We start from the raw sequence: 15471 nt of genomic DNA, 5'->3' as shown, positions 1-15471 counted from the left end.
ATTTCCCTCAGGTGCTCTGGCTTGAACGACCCAAAAATCCGTCCGTCTCTTGTATGGAACGTTCTGTCAGTGATTGGAATTTCCTCAATTGCCCATCGCACTACATCAGTGTAGGGAAGGACTTGCTCTCTAGCGGCTATTCTGTGAAGAAAGGAATCGGCCAACTCCTTGAGAGTTGCGTCGGACTTCTTGAGTGGGTCCGCAGTAGCTACTGTCACTGAAACTTGTGGTTGTTCGGCCTCTAATAGATTATATGTGCCTTGCCATGTAGCCTTGTTAAGACCAGTGCATGTAGTGTCTGAAACGAGGCCTTTCTTACTAATTGCAGCAGCTTGACCTACTACGGGTGTAACAGTAGAGCCCGTAGCCCTCTTGGATCTTTTCCCCATCATGCTTAAGCTTCTCTCAAAAGACGAATTCTACACAATTGCAAGAGAAATCGTAACAACATAGTAACAATGACGCTACACAGTGAGATAGATATATCATTTGAAGCGTGCCAAGATTAATTTTCAAAAGTGGCTGCGGATCCAATCGCTAAGAGTATATTGCAGATGCATTAATGGTGATTTGAGGCCTACTACTCATTAAATGTGATAATTATACCGTTATCCGGGTGAATGACTCACTTAAGCGTGTAACAGATATTCTGGCGATTATACGCAGGTGCTCATTAATCGAAGGGGCAAAATCTTTTAAATACCCACACATTACCTTATCCCTTGTATTAACAGCATTTTGGGATTCACGCTTTGTCAACCGGATATGAATATAAAATTAAAGCTTTTAAGTGATGGCTTTTAAGACTGCCGACCACCGATGAGCAATACCACATCGCTTCGGGGATTAAGTCCTGCACAATTATTACCAAAAGATCGTGCCGATAGCCGATAAGCAATATCGCATCAGGCTAGCGCATGGGAACAGACGTAGGCGCATATACAATGGTTTGGGGTTACCGATTGCGATATCACATCGCATCGGGGGTAGGAACTGAATGCCTTACCGGAGTGCGCGACGGCCGATAGCGATATCGCTTCGGGTCAGGATTTAAATCACAAGGCGGTTTCACATGAGGTATCGCCGATCGCCGATATCGCGTCGCATCGGGACATGAGTTATGTGCCTTTACTTGGTGTGTATGTAACATTGCCGATCGCCGATAGCGATATCGCATCGGCGGAAACCAAAATTCCATTTGAATGCATCTCTCATGTTGTTGCAATATGCGATCTTGCGATCGCTTTATCGCAATAATAAAAGATTGTTTGTTATTTGAAACATTAATGTCCGAAAAAGGCTTAAGTACATGAAAGCTCCTTTGATTATGCGGCCTTTTTTGAACATGCAAGCATTGATGCCAAAATTTTAAAAGGGACCCATTCCACATGTTAATTTTTGAAAAATAAGAATGATATGAAATGGGGGGTTGTTGTAGGGCACAACATAGCCAAAATTGTTAGATTCAAAGCTCTGTTTATGTGGAAAATCATGCTTGTGTTTTTCTTCTTCTAAGATTAATGAATTCATGCTAATACATGCTCATTATGATTTCATAAATTCTCTGACCTATACTTCATTGACTATATCTGAAGTTCATCGCAACATAATGTTATCTAGATCCTCTTTATGCATGTTACTACACACTTGATACTTTGACCTAATTGCCTGCTCTCATCCTTAGTCTAGAAAACCTAAAAACCCTAAATTTTCAAATATTCAAATAAGACTTATACATCTAGCCTAAAATCCATTACTTTTCAGTTATTCATTGACAAATCATTAGAGAGATCCCTCTATAGTTCAATAGGGATAGCTATTGAACTAAAAGTGGTTCAATGTTACCTCTTTCAATTTTCTCCCTAGCCTAGGACATTGTAGGGGATAAAAATTTTGGCGTCGTTGCGGGGGAAACGAGTGATATATCTTCCGTGGGAAAGAACAACAAAGATGAGATCTCATTGTTGATGGTGAACAATGATCAGACACAAAAAGGCTGTGCATCTTTCACCTAACAAATCCATATAGCTCAGATTGATTTAAAGACTCCACTAGTTAAGAATCTAAAGGTTCTGAGTTTTTTTTATTACCTGGCAACTCCGTTGTCAAAGGAATCCAGATTACAGAACATTTAAGTTGAATCTAATCAATTAGATTTGAATATTCCACTGGATGATCAACCTTTCCAGTAGGCATATGGAAGGATCACACGCAAAAGTCAGGTACTCAAAATGGAATTGCATTCAAGATGTAATTTAATTTCTTGTAAAATACTTCTTCTCCTTTCCTGAAACCGTCTTGAACATTTTCCAAAGTTTGTTGTATGAAAAATATGATCAATGTACTGTATTTGATTCTGCCTATTTGAAGAGTGAAAATACTAAATTTCCATTTGATGTTGATCAAGATCATGACCTCTTACATGAAACTTGTGCATATCCTTTTTGAGTTGATGAGTCTAAAGAGACTTAAATTGATCCTATAACTAATGTACACAGTATTACACCTACTACAGTCTCGGATAGATATAAGCCTCTAATTTTACCTCCTATATTCCATGCTTTCCCTGAAAATCATTACCTATATCTGCCAAGGTTTAATGGTGAATGTAACAAAATCACTGCTGAGAGACATATGCAGAATTGTGAGACTTTCCTCGACCTTTTTGAAGTTGATGAAGAGGATGTCAGTATTAGGTTGTTTTCTCTTTCTTTTCAAGGAAAAGTCAAGATTTGGTTGAAAAACCTACCTACTGCGAGCATCTCATATTTCTCGCAGTTCGTCAATTTTTTCCTCGATAAGTGGGTTGTAAAAGAGAACCCTTTCTTGATTCTAGAAGAATATAACCAACTGAAAATACAACAAGGGGAGACAATACAATAGTCTTCTGCTAGATTTAACCAAGTCTATAGTTTGATGCCTACTAATATAAGACCTCCTCCTGGCTCAACTCTCTTGCATTATCCGAAAGCCTTTGATCCGGAAATGGAGTTTTAGTTGAGAGAAAGGAACCTTGCAACACTTGAAAAGATGCAGAATAGTGCAGTAGATGTAGAGGCTAATCTATTGATCAAAAGGGAAGAGTTGAAGGCAGAAGAGAGGGAGAACATAGATGCAGAGCACTCGACATCATTAGAGGTAAAGCTTGACATTTTGGTAAGTGCAATGGAAGAGATGATGCATAAAATCATCACAAGGAATGAGTATGATGTTCAGGACCATGGCTCGTTGATTGAAGAAAAACAAGTGGGTGATCCAAAACATTTTATTTCTTATCCCAATTTTCATAGATCTGATAATGATTATTTTATAGATCAGATAGCAAAGGAGAGATCTATTGATTTGACATGTATGCTTGATGATATTCTTTATATTGATGATTTGCCTAGTTTTGATCAATATGATGATGATTATGTTCTCTGAACATAAGAAAATATTGCAGACCAATCAACAGCTAATTTGTGGGAGGAGGAAGTTTAGTTTCAATAGCTTGAATATAGTGATTAGCTGATGCATATCAACTATGGTAGTGAGGAGGAAAGTGCAGAAAGTTTGGAAGTAAGTGAAGTATCTTTGCCTATTTGTTTTGCTTCATTTAGGTCTCATTGGAACCAACATGTAATAGGTTGCAATAGTCTTCCCAAGTTTTTCATGATCCAATAGATGGTGTTTTAGATGATATCTATAGTCAAAGTTTTTCTCCATTAGCTGGGAATAAGCTTCAAAACAGAGGTGATAAAGATGTGATTGGGAAACTGGCTTCATTGTCTTGTTCAGCAGTAGTCTCAGTACAAAGCACATCTGAAAATTTGCAGTGATATCAGGAAAGTAAGGATAAAGATGAAAGTTCACATTCATGTTATGAAGACTGCCTAGAGAAAAGAAGTAATGTATTAGATGGGTTGGAAATCAATATGTGTTCCTATGAAGATCCTTTTGTAACATTCTTGAGGTCAACTGGAGGGCTCATACTTTGGAATTTCATTAAGATTCAATATGTTTACAAGTTTTCATGGGAGTTGTCTTTCAATAGTACTCTCTTCTTTCTCATAAGCAAGCACTTGTGGAGAATTCAACTAGCAGACAAAATGCTTCCATGGTTGCATTGGCTATTCCATTTGACTTGATCATGTGATGTATGAATCAGTTAGAGTAGGTGTGATGAATAAGCTCAATTCTGAGCATCTTTTTCAGTAGTATCTTCCAGTAAAGTTTGCAGTTAGTCTACAATTCAGTTTGTCAGTCGGTTTGAAATATTGAGTTTGGCATTTTGAATGGTTTTTTCTCCATGCCCAATGGATAAGGCTACTTGGTCTACGGTGTTCTGGACACCTCCAAGGAGCTTCCATCCCAAACTAGAGCCAATGTTAGTGTTAGTCTTTACATCTTATCACCAGTGACCAAATGGGCTCTTATAATGTCTTGCTAGGGCCCCACAGTCAAATTCTTGTCATTCCATTAGGTAATCATGAAAAAATTTGGTCACTCGATGTAGTCTCAGGTTTGTCTCCAACCCTTTTAAAGAATTTTTATTCCTTGCTGGCTCATATCACCTTTGTGCTGAGTGTACTTCAGTCATGAGTTGTCTTCATCATCATATTCATTTTTATCATGATTTCATTCAACCAAGGTTCCCATTAGGTCTTAGGGTTTCCAAGGTCTCCATTAGGTTTTAGGGTTCCCAAATCATCATTTCATAAGATTTTAGCATCAAATTCAGGTTGCATTACATAAAATCTAAGTAAATGGCCATGTGTTACCATATTTTTCTCTCAATTTTTCTTGGAAATCTCATTTCCCTCTCCTAGGGTTTTGAGGGCATTTTTCTTGGTTTCATGACATCCATGGTAAAAATATCAACAGAACTTATATACTGGTGCTCATACACCTTCCCCTAACCTTAATATACCTTCCTAATCAATTTTGATCACTCATATCCATCAAAATCACCATTTTCCCATAAACCCTAGCCTATTGCTACAATTTTACACTTTTCTAGGCTAGGTCTTTGTTTCTCCCTTTTCGATCCCTTCCCCTCAGCCAATCCTTGAAATTCCACTTTTCCCTACTTCCCAACATCCCTGCCTACCTGCCAAAATTTTCCTAAGAATTTAGAAGCCCCCTATCCCCTTTATTTCCCTTCATTCTTATAAATTCCAAATCCCTTATTTTGCCTACACTAAACCCTAATTTTCTCTCCCATTGAGTTAGGGTGTTATATGGGATTAGAGATATCTTAGCAGAGGAGGCATCAGGGAGGTCATATCAGAGAGTATGAAGTCATTTCAGCTCATAAACATCATTTCTCCATCATTTTTCAAGAAATCATTTCAAGGGAAAAATCATTTGCCGCATATAGGGCCAATTTTTCTTCAAAGGAAGGTTTTGAGCAAATGGAGATGAATGTCACAAAAGTGAAAGAGGTCTTTGTTAATATTACACCATGGAAGAGAACCTCCGTCAGGTTTTACACGAGTATAATAGATTGGGAAATATGTAACTTTCACGGAGACCTATGTCAGAAAAATAAATAAAAAATCAAGTTAAGTTTCTGTTTTAGTCATTATTGTGTGGCATGGATTACGAAAAGATGAAAATTAATTTCCAGAAAAGGAGAGAGTTTTTTTTTCACAACATCCTTATCTACAAAATTTCTCTCAGTTTTCTAGAACGCCTTATGGTTAGAGATATATCACTTCATCTTTGAGCCCTATTTTCGCAGAAAAACCAAGAATTTTGACCCTACCATAAGCGCAATGCTTTGGCACTACACTTTCATCTCAGAGCTCCAAATGATAAAATTTTTATATTTTGGCATGTTTTCTATTTTTAGGTACAAAGTTTAATAGGTTCAATTTCTATTGGTTAGAATTAGGGTTCAGGCAAGCATTTGACACTTCTAGAGTCAACATTCTAATATGAATTACACTATCTTCTATAGAAGGCCCCTCATCATCTCCAAACTCAATGTTCTTCTTGAGGTCTTTCTTCTCCAAGTCACTAAAGAGATCTATATTCCCCATCATATTGAATGGGGCACCGCTTTCGAGATACCGCATGCTTCCCATTACTGTGCTTTCCATGCATGTAGTGTGAGTAAAATGAAGCTCAAATTGTGAAGCTAGACCTTCACCTACTGCTGCAACTGTAAGCTCCTTATTTCTTGCCTTCTTCTGTGCACATTTCGTGACATAGTGCTCAAATTCATGACAGTGAAAGCGCTTGATGTTGGACAAGTATTTCTTCTTTCCCTCCTTGCTTTGGGACTTCTTTCCCTTGGTATTGGTTTGATTTCTATTGGTTAGAATTAGGTTCTAGACAAGCATTTGACACTTTTAGAGTCCACATTCTAATATGAATTACACTATTTTCTATAGAAGGCCCCTCTAGTGAGTTCTACCAATCATAGTCACTATTGAAAATATTCAAATGCATATGGAAATTTTTCTAACTGTCCACTATGTCCACCTATATCAACCCCTTATAGATGATAAGATTAAAAACCCGTTACTCTAAACACACATTACTCTAAGTTGTTGATGCCTTCAGATAAGTTGTGTGCTAGGCGTTGTTCTCTTATAGTTTCCGTGACCAAATCTTATATCCAAGAGGGAAGAAAGATATGATGAACTTTTACAATTGTTATATCTATTTTTGCTACATTGTTTCATGGCTTTTGAGAAATTTATCATGCAAGAGTTATGTTGGCGTACTTACTATTTTCCAAAACTACTGTATGAGATATGTTTGGTATAATAAACTAAACTATTATCGAAATCTTTAGGTGAAGGACTCTACAACACTGATAGCATCGAGAGACCTCTAAGAATTGGTCATTACACTCAATGTAGGCCATATGGTTCGCAGTGCATCTACTTGCTATAAGACCAAGATCTTCAAATCAAATTTGCACAAAATAAGAACTAACTGAAACATTTTCAAATGCAAAGGTGGGAAATGGATGACATCACAATTTAGCATTTGAAATATAATATTAACAAAGTAGGAACCAAGCAAAGGGCATGTAATAATAATGGAATTGGGAGTTTGAACAAAGAAGAAAAAAAAAAAAAACATTATTGCAATATTACACTCACAATGCAACATCAAAACTTGAGTCTAGAGTAACTCTGTTCAAGAGGCTTTGGCAGAAAAATCATTGCTAAAATTGAGACTCTTGAGAGGCATTAACAACATTAGGTGTATATGAAAATCCTTGCATTGTAGGTCCATCACCATATATAGATCCTTTAGAATAAGTCTCATAACCATTATGTCCATATTGAAACCCATAAGAAGAAGCATAAGATGAGGAAGAGTTCCAATAGAGAAAACACTAATAGAATCCGTTGAATATGTTGATCCATCAGCCATGCAAGGAATTACCCTAGGAATAAAAGAAATAAACAAAGGGATAGCATGCAATAAAATTAATTGCACCTAGATCGAATACCTCTAGCTACTAAATATTTGTGACTTCTCCCCACTCTCCTATCTCCACTTCTCTCTCATCTACTCTTTCCATTCCCACGTTGGTGTAGGAGGGCATGGGATTGTTTAGAGACATCTATATTTACTTGGATCTTTTCCAACAACCAAGTGTACTACATGCAATAGGTTCTCTAGCATCGAGAGGACGAGATGCTTTGTTAAGAGACAACTCAACCCCACAGTAAAATTTCTATGCTTAATCTAAGGGCTCTCAATCTTGATTTTCCAAGGGGAAATAGGTCATTCGCCAAGGGTGACATGGGTTGCACTATCAATAATTTATATCTATCTTGGTGTATCCATATAATTACCCGTATTAGTGCCATCGTTATCTATTTTCTTAATTACTTCTTTTCCCCTCCTATTCTAGATTATGTGTCTGAACATTACATGCATTGAATGGGAATTTAATATATTGAATCAAGCATTGCAATTCAACTATGATGCATTTTAATTTAGTTTAAATAGATTTTAATTTAGAGATTAATAATTTCAATATACAAAATCGACATATACTATATGGAATCATGCTACAATTTTCCTTCATTATATGTAAACAAATATGTGCTAAATTTATAAATTAAATTCTTGCATTCATGAAATAAACTTGCTTTTATGTTTGAAAAGCATAAACGCATGTTGGTTGAAATAAACACAAAGGTAGTAAGGCGAGGATGTGTATTCCTTGGAAGCTGACTATATTACAAAACTAATCCAATGCTGGCATTATGAGACAAGTGTTGTCCTTGATGGCAAATCACACAAATGATAAATTATAGTGCAACAAAGTTTCCTTCATGTAGAGAAAAGTTCGTGCACTTTTATGCAGAGAAAAGTTTATTCCATGTAGAGAAAAGTTCACGCACTTTTATGCAGAGAAACGTTTATTCCATGTAGAGAAAAGTTCACGCACTTTTATGCAGAGAAGAGTTTATTTCATGTAGAGAAAATTTCACGCACTTTTATGCAGAGAAGAGTTTATTTCATGTAGAGAAATGTTCACGCACTTTTATGCAATAAAAGTTTATTTCATGTAGAGAAAAGTTTACGCACTTTCATGCAAGAGAAAAGTTCACGCACTTTCATGGTTGGTTCATGGTATTAGTCCGACAGTTTTTGATCCTATGGTTTTGGTCCGTGGTATTGCATCCAAAAGTGTTGATATCACGCACTTTCATGGTTGGTTCATGGTATTAGTCCGACAGTTTTTGATCCTATGGTTTTGGTCCGTGGTATTGCATCCAGAAGTGTCGATCCCAAGTATTGGGTCCGGACCGTGGTATTGTGAAAGGCCTAAGACTATAAAAGAGGAAGGAGATCATTTGGCAAAGCATCTTTTGAATTATTGAATATCTGATAAAGTGCTAGATCTGGAATATGGTGATTGGGTTATGGTGCAGATCTAGATCTGAATGAAGAAGGAACCTGAGCGTAAGGAGAAGGATAAGTTTTATTGATGGGTCAAAATCTTAAAGCTAGAATAGTGGTATGTGGCACACGCTTGATCTATAAATCTAATAATCTGGGTCTGAATTATTGATGCATGTTTTATTGTACACATGTTATGATCTGGGTATGTCTGATGTATGAAACAACTGCAAAGTTATAAGGAAATATTTTCAGATCTGTATGCGGGTTGGCTTTGGTGAAATCAGAGATTGATGATGCAAGTGTAGTTGATGGGTTTTTGATGTTCTTGGATCCAGTCTGAAAATTAATGAAAAGTGGTCCTTGAAAGAAAAGAAGTAGGGGGTTGTAGCTCCCTTCCAGGAGAGACTGGAAAACAAGAGAGAGAGTTGTAGCTCTCTGTAGGTTGTAGCCTGCGTACTGGTAAAGGACTTCACCAGTACAAAATCATTGTAAAAGGAGTTTCTTATTAAAAGAAGATAGAGACATATTGCAGCAGGTGGTTTTCACCCATATTGGGTTTCCACCTTATATCTGGTGTTCTTTTGTGTGACTATTTGCTTTTCTTGTTCCTGCTCATTATTTTATGATACTGACATACAAAGTAATGATCAATATTTGAAGAATTATTCAAAGTATAAATAAAGAAGATATATTGAAAAGAATTTGATAATACTGATTCACCCCCCCCCCCCTCAGTATTATTTCCAACAATTAGTATCAGAGCTGGTCCTTCTGAAGAAGCTTGATCGCTTGAAGGAAGATCTAACATCATGAGCAACTATGAGAGGGAAGCATCAATCAGGCCACTGATTTTTGATGGGACAAACTTCGTATATTGGAAGGTAAGAGTTACTGCCTACCTTCAATCTTTGGGTACAAAAGTATGGGACATTATAGAAATAGGGTATACTTTTCCATCAGCTACTCCTACAGATTCAGCTGAGAAGAAGAAATATGAAACAAATGCAAAGGCAGTTAATACTCTTCTAGGATGTCTATCTCAATCTGAATTCCTGAAGGTTATGCAATATAAATCCGCAAAAGAAATATGGGACAAGATTGTTTTGAGCTACAAAGGAGATGAACAGGTAAAACATGAAAAACTTCAAACCCTCAGGATTCAGTATGAGAATCTCAGAATGTATAATGATGAAAATGTGGCTAACTATTTCCTTCGGGTAGATGAGATTGTTAATTGTATGAAAAACTTGGGTGAAGAAATAAAAGAGGCTGTTGTGGTTGAAAAGTCCTAAGATCATTGTCCCCCAAGTTTGAATCTAAAGTATCTGCAATAGAAGAAAAGGAAAATCTACGAACTCTTACTATGTCTCAGCTACACGGAATTCTAACTGCTTATGAAATGAGAAAAGGAGGTCCATCAGACAGGAGAGAAGTTGCTTTTAAGGCTTCAGGCAAAGGAGACTACTATGAATCAAGTCACGTGCCAGAAGAAGAAGAAGAATCAAATTTTGTCAGAAATCTTCAACGGGGTACTAGAAGGTTCAGAGGTAAGCTACCTTTTAAATGTTTTTCTTGTGGAAGAGTATGTCATTATGCTGCCAAATGTCCTCAAAAGGATAAGATTGACAAAGGAAATGAACCTGCTAGATGGAACAAGAAACAGAATGCAAATAAGAAAAGCTACTACACTCATGAAGACAGTGATGGTCTATCAAATAGTGATGAAGATGAACGAGGTAATGACTATAAATTTTTAATGGCATTTGAAGATGATGATTACATGGATGCTATAGATGTGGATAGTTTTTATGAAGAGATTTCTAGACTTAAGACATGTATAGAAGAAAAGAATATGATCATTGATACTCTACAATTTCAAATTGATGAAAAAGAAAAATATCTTGAAAAGTTAGAAGGTGAAATTGTTGACCTTAGAAAATAAATTGAGAAAACAAAGGCTATTAATCTTAAGTTTGTCAAAGGATCTGAAACTCTGGATGAGATCATCAATGTACAACATTCTCCACTAAACAAGACAGGTCTGGGGTATAATGGAGAAACATCTCAAGCATCCACCTCAAAGAGTTATCTTGATGCAGCAAGAAGGAATCAGAAAAAGCACAATGGAGATCACCAGGTAAAGCAGGGACGAAATACATCAAGAACGAACAAAAAATATCAGGTAAACCAGGGGCAATCTGTCTTAAGGATGAACAAAAGCTACAACCAGCCACGGGTAAAATCTTCTCAATTTGCTTCAAGAATGGATGACAATAGAAATTACAATCATTTGGCCGGTAGATTTGATAATCGCAGAAGTTTCTTCAATGGGCAATGTTTCTCTTGCCATAATTTCGGTTACAAAGTAGCTCAATGTGTTGCATATAAAACAATCATGACTAGAGAAGCTCAAAAACAAAGAAGTATGATCGGGATTACAAAAAGGACCTATAACAACTTTTCGGCTCTTGAAAATGAAGTTGAATGTTCTATTTGCAATAACTTTGGTCATGAAGATTCTGAATGCAGGAGCAAGTTTCAGCATACAAAGGAACAGGCCTCAAGCACCAGAACATGGAGAATAAAGGAACCACAAACAGAAAGATGTGGGATAGCATTTTATGCAGAAGGACAAGAAAATCTATGGTACATTGACAATGGATGTTCGAAACATATGACAGGTGATAAAGAAAAACTTGAATCATATTCTGCTTTAGAAAAGGGAAAGAAAGTTTCTTTTGGAAATGATACTCCTGCAGCTATAAAAGGAAAAGGCACTGCTCAGTTAAAAGAAAAGGTCAAAGCTGGAAATGTTTTGTATGTTGATGGATTGAAGCATAATCTTCTAAGTGTTAGCCAGATGTGTGATCAAGGAACCGAGGTGATATTTAGATCAAACGGATGTCGTTTTCATGATCTTGATACAGGTGAAACAATGATGAAAGGTAGAAGAACTCCAAATAATCTATACATATTTGAAGAAGGACAACAACAATGCTATTTGAGCAAGGATGATGAACACTGGTTATGGCACTGGAGGTTGGGGCATCTAAGCTTTTCACAAATAAGGAAAGCATGCAAATATCAGGAAGTTCATGGTCTTCCAGATATCAAAATTCCAGACAACACCATATGCAAATCATGTCAGTTTGGAAAGCAAACCAGAACTAACTTTCCAGAGAAGGAAGGATCAGCTAGCATGCCTCTTGAGCTAGTCCATACAGATGTATATGGTCCATTTAGGAAAAGGACACCTCGAGGAGAAGAATACTTGATATTATTCATTGACGATTTCTCCAGGTTTGTTTGGTTAGGACTTATGAAGCACAAAGACGAAGCATTCGAGAAATTCAAATCCTTCAAAGCCTTGGTTGAAAATGAATCAGGTTACAAAATTAAGTGCCTCGGGTCTGACAGAGGTGGGGAGTTTACCTCAAATGAATTTTTCGATTTCTGTGAAGAACATGGGATGAGAAGAGAATTCTCTACAGCTAGAACTCCTCAGAAAAATGGAGTGGTGGAAAGGATGAACAGAACAGTCCAACAAATGGCTCGTGCTATGCTGGATGAGTCTGGAACTCCCGCAACTTTCTGGGGTGAAGCCGCATATGCTGCGGTTGTTATTCTCAACAAAAAAAATGTCCGAGTGAATAGCACTCAAACTCCTCATGAGCTCTGGTATGGTGAGACTCCTTCGGTAAAGCACTTCAAAATCTTTGGGAGCAAATGCTATATTAAGAATACTGATGAGCAACTTGGCAAACTTGAACCTAGAGCATATGAAGGCATTCTTCTTGGTTATTCTCCGCACAGCAAAGCATATAAGTGCTAAATAAAATACTTGGAAGAATTGTTGGTAGCATTGATGTGGTGGTTGATGAAAAGGGATACATTCCTAGGCAAGTAAATCATGAAAATATCGAAGAAGATGAAGACTACCCTCAAATACAGAATGATGAAGAAGAAGAACCTCAAGGAGCACCAGAGGAACAGATAAGAATAGAAGAGAAGACTCCATCCCGGTACATTCAGAAGAATCATCCAGAATCTCAGATTTTGGGGCAGAAAGAAGCAGGTGTACAAACAAGAAGAACAATTATAGAAGCTTCAAGCTATTTGGCATTACTCTCCTCCACTGAACCACAAAATGTAAAAGAGGCATGCAAAAATGAATGTTGGGTCAAAGCAATGGATGAAGAACTTGAGCAGATTGAAAAGAACAACACTTAGGAGTTGGTTCCTAGAACAAAGGATAAGAATGTTATAGGGACAAAATGGGTCTTCAAAAATAAGTTGAATGAAAATGGGGAAGTAATTAGAAACAAGGCAAGACTTGTTTGTAAAGGGTATGTGCAGCAAGAAGGAATAGATTTTGAGGAAACGTTTGCTCCTATTGCAAGACTTGAGGCCATACGAATGTTCCTTGCTCTCTCAAGCTTTCAAAAGTTCAAAGTATTTCAAATGGACGTGAAATCAACCTTTCTGAATGGAGACTTAGAAGAAGAAGTATACATTGAGCATCCAGATGGGTTCATTCTTGGAAATGATCCAAATCTTGTATGCAGACTAAAAAAGGCTCTCTATGGTCTTAAACAAGCTCCAAGGGCTTGGTACTATCGTTTGGACAAATATCTTCATCAACAAGGTTTTTCAAAAGGATCAACAGATAGCAATATTTATATATAAATTGAAAATGACAAATTGGTAATACTTGTTGTGTATGTAGATGACATTATCTTTGGCAGCAATGAAGAATCTATGAGTCAAAGCTTTGCCTTGGTGATGCAGAAAGAATTCGAAATGTCCTTGCTTGGAGAATTGACATCTTTTCTTGTCCTACAAATCCAACAAAAGGAAGGAGGGATCTTCTTGTCTCAAACCAAGTATCTCAAGCAAATTTTGAAGAAATATGGCATGGAAGATGCAAAACCAGTATGTACACCCATGGTCACAGGATGTAGCCTCAGTGAAAATGATGAATCAGCAGCAGTACATCAACCAACCTACAAATCTGTGATTGGAAGTCTACTTTATTTGACAGGTACCCGACCAGACATCATGCATGCAGTGGGAATAGTTGGAAGATTTCAGGAAAATCCAAAGGAAACTCATCTTCAGGCAGTAAAGAGAATCTTCAAATATCTTCAAGGGACTCAAAATTATGGCTTATGGTATCCTAGAGATACAGATCTCACACTTCATGCTTATACTGATGCAGATTGGGCCGGAAGCGTGGATGACAGGAAGAGCACAAGTGGTGGTGCATTCTTTATGGGTTCCAGATTAGTATCTTGGTTCAGCAAGAAACAGAGTTTGATTGCCTTGTCTACAGCTGAAGCAGAATATGTTGCTGCTGCATCTTGCTGCACTCAACTCCTTTGGATGATGTAGACCCTGCAGGATTTTCAAATCACTTGTACACCACCTATCTCCATCTTATGTGATAATACAAGTGCAATCAGCATTTCAAAGAACCCAGTCATGCACTCAAAAACCAAGCACATACCAATCAAGTATCACTTTCTCCGGGAAAAAGTGCTTGAACAAAAGGTCAAGTTGGAGTATTTTCCTTCTAAGGAACAGGTTGCTGATATACTCACCAAACCATTGCCTAGGGAGACCTTTGAATACCTCAGGCAAAAGCTGGGGGTTGTTGATGTATCATCTTGTTTTTGAATCTCTTCTGATTGTTGGTTGTACGCAAGGTTCATCTAAAGTATATGCGTACATTGGTCGAAGATCGAATGGCACGGGTTCAGGGGGAGCATATCATGCATTTTTGGCATTATGGAGGAAGTATAGAAGGAGATCATGGATGCTGGTATGCATATTGCTGCAATACGTCTCTATCTCTTTCATGATGTATAAGTCTTGGTTCTTCTTGAAGAACATCTTTTGCAGATCTTTCCTACAGTCAGGGGGAGCATGAACAACACATTTCAGAAAGAGCAAAGCTTTCAGCGTGTAGCATGAACAGATTGGTACACCTTGGCATATACAAAAGGGGAGCTCATTCAGAGATTTCAACAGGTACTCAGGGGGAGTATGAACAACGGAATGCCTTTCTAGGAAACAGAATATCTTGGTTCGCCCTTTGCCCTTGATGTCAAAGGGGGAGAGTGATTTGGTATTGTTTCCATCAAGTCCAAAGGGGGCGATTGTTGGCATTATGAGACAAGTGTTGTCCTTGATGGCAAATCACACAAATGATAAATTATAGTGCAACAAATTTATTTGATAAATTATAGTGCAACAAAGTTTCCTTCATGTAGAGAAAAGTTTGCGCACTTTTATGCAGAGAAAAGTTTATTCCATGTAGAGAAAATTTCACGCACTTTTATGCAGAGAAAAGTTTATTCCATGTAGAGAAAAGTTGACGCACTTTTATGCAGAGAAAAGTTTATTTCATGTAGAGAAAAGTTCACGCACTTTTATGCAGAGAAGAGTTTATTTCATGTAGAGAAATGTTCACGCACTTTTATGCAGAGAAAAGTTTATTTCATGTAGAGAAAAGTTTACGCACTTTCATGCAAGAGAAAAGTTCACACACTTTCATGGTTGGTTCATGGTATTAGTCCGACAGTTTTTGATCCTATGGTTTTGGTCCGT

This window comes from Pinus tabuliformis, chromosome 1_2, assembly GCF_031772625.1.
Source record: "Pinus tabuliformis cultivar Carrire ecotype Pingquan chromosome 1_2, CPIR1, whole genome shotgun sequence".
Lineage (NCBI taxonomy): Eukaryota > Viridiplantae > Streptophyta > Pinopsida > Pinales > Pinaceae > Pinus > Pinus tabuliformis.
The sequence above is the reverse complement of the archived record's forward strand: the minus strand, read 5'-3'. Positions refer to the sequence as shown.